Here is a 2,896-nt window from a genome sequence, read left to right as displayed (position 1 = left end):
ATTAGATAAGATTATTTTAATTAATATAAAGTACTTATTAGGTAAAGCATTAATTAATAATTGTAATTAAAAAATATACTTAAACTATATAAACAATTCATTTTTAAAGTACTTTTAAAAATCGAAGAACCATGTAAAAGTTACTTTCTTACCTTCTACTTTCATTTTTGGTTATGCAAATGAATTAAAAATGGTATCTGATCGAGTTAGAAAGCTTTTGAAGTTGAGAAACAAGTATTGCTAATCTATAATATATTAAAAGCACGAAGGTCCTTAGCGAAATGTCGTTCGCTTTTTTTACCCTTTAAAAAATATATTTTATACTGGACAAAATAGTACTTTACTTATCTTCCTGATATTTAGGACTTCTAAATCAAATAAAATTTTATTTATTATATCTTTCCATATTTGAATTCTGTAGAAACTAACTTTAAAATTAATTAAAATTTTACCTTATATAAATTATTTACTTTAATTATGACACAACTATAACTATATTTTTTCCTAGTATTTAGGGGAAAAAAGAATAGAATATGCGAATTATTGCCATAAATCTACGTTCAATTATTGGCCAAAATCACTTAGCTTGAAAATTCACTTTAGTTGTAGGCTTGTAGCATTCGTTTACCATACTTGCCGCTGAATCTTTTTCTTATAATACTTTGCCGATAGCGAAATGTGATTCTTCTTTTTTATCCCTTAAAAATTTCATAACGGCTAAAATTATAATTTAAGTTAATTTCTAATATTTAACACTTTAATAATTAATTAAAATTTTGGTTATTAAATCTTTTCTTATTAGATTCGGTATGAAGTGCTAATATTTAGAACTTTAAAATCTATTAAATTTTTACCTTATATAAATCAAACAATTCGTTTATAATATATTTGCTTATTGTATGTAGGCATGCAAATTAGGCGCGCACACATATATTTGATAAAGCAAAAGTTCCATGCACATTTCTTCCAAATTAAATATTATGTACGTGAAATTATATAATTATTTTTAAAAATTTACTTCTATCATAAAAGTGTAGTCCATGTTTTAACTATCTATAACTTTAATTCATTTTGACCATCTAAAAGTTACGTGTAGTATGAAAATTTTAAAGGCCAAATATAATGCGGGAGAAAAATGTATAACATGTATTATAAATGAGTTGCCATTAATTTTTTTTCTTTTTTCGTAAATATTCCAAAATAACATCCCCTTATATTTTTTATACATTATGTTTATAAAATATTAACTCAACATTATACTTTTAGAATTTATATTGTCACTCTTATTAATTTTTTTAGGAGCTATAGGCCAACATTATTTTTTGTTATATCTATAAAAGACCAAAAGATTTAATTAACCAATTTGTATTATCTAACAAATCATCGTGATAAAAGTATATTTTGGAATTATTTGGTTTCCATAATTTTTACAAGGTATTCCTATAAAACAATGAGGACTTTCATGTGTTCAAGATTTTATCCTTTATAGAGCTAGTAATAAGAGTTTATGAACATATATTTACAATGTTATACTTTTTGTTTTATTTTACAACTCAAACACATCGTTTAATACTACTTATGTGATTTCTTAAAAATAATTTATTTATTATAGGAGGAACACGCGCAAAGCGTGTACCTTGAGACTAGTTATTAAAAAAAAACATAGCTGCCTTGAGTCGGATCCAAAGAGCTTGAATATTGAGAAAATCTCACTTTATACCCATTAATTCCAAACTATTTACTCTTTAATGCCCATGCCTAAACTATTTACCACTCCTACCCATGCGGCCCAAACTATTTACCAGCTAATTCCAGTCGCAATCTGCAAACAAATGGAATAGGCACTTCAAACAAATAGATTCTGTATTTCGCTTTATTCATGTGTACCAATTTCACCGTTAATAGGCACTTCAAAGAATCCATTCATCCTCAAAAATACCGAAAAACATGTACTTAAGTATCTATCTCTAAACATAGCAACGATTGAAATGCATGCACAGATTTTTAGATACTCAACTAAATTCAGAATGGGAAAACAGAATAAAACTCACCAAAAATCAGAAATCATAGAGTCACCAACATAATGGAATTAAGATAGGAAATTGTTTCCACGAACCCAGAAGCTAAGACCAAAAATGGGAGAAAGAAGGAAATAACATATTAGGGATTAAGAAAAATTAGACGAAAAGGGAGAGAAAGCTGTAAGGGGCTGTTGGAAAAAAAAAACCCAAATTAGCATCCATTAGAATTAAAGGTGGAGCTGGCACTCAAATTTCACGTTGTTTGGAGATGGAAATCCAGAACTTCACATAGTGTATTCTTTTAGCCTCCATTTGTTGTTTGGCAGGAAGAGTTCTCGAAGAAATGGGCATGGAACCTGCAGATAAGTGGAGAAAGTGGAAGCCAATTGTTTTTAACTTACCCAAATGACGGTTTTACCCTTCGTCATCCATAACCACTTTCACTTATTATATAGTAAAATGCTTTACGTTCCTTTCCCCTCTTTTTTTTTTTTTTGGTTTTGCCATCTTCCCTTTTCTCTTTTGTTCTCACTAGCGTTTTTTGTTTGCATGTTGCGGCCGGAATTAGCGGGGAGGAAAAATTTAATAGCATTTGGAGCTGATTTGAGGTGATTGAGTTGAAAATTTCAGCTGAAAATCGAAAAAGAACACAACTACCCAATAGTATACTGCTACGGTATACAATATGTTGCAGGAGTATATAGCTATACTGCAACAGTATATTATTATAATTTACACTATACTGCAACGGTATATTGTAATAATTGAAGAAGAACAAAGTTACCTATCAGTATACCGCTACAGTATACAATATACTATAGGAGTATATAGTTATACTGCAACAGTATACTATTATAGTATGCAATATATTGTTA

Source organism: Nicotiana attenuata, unplaced genomic scaffold, assembly GCF_001879085.1.
Source record: "Nicotiana attenuata strain UT unplaced genomic scaffold, NIATTr2, whole genome shotgun sequence".
Lineage (NCBI taxonomy): Eukaryota > Viridiplantae > Streptophyta > Magnoliopsida > Solanales > Solanaceae > Nicotiana > Nicotiana attenuata.
This window is presented reverse-complemented; position numbering follows the sequence as displayed.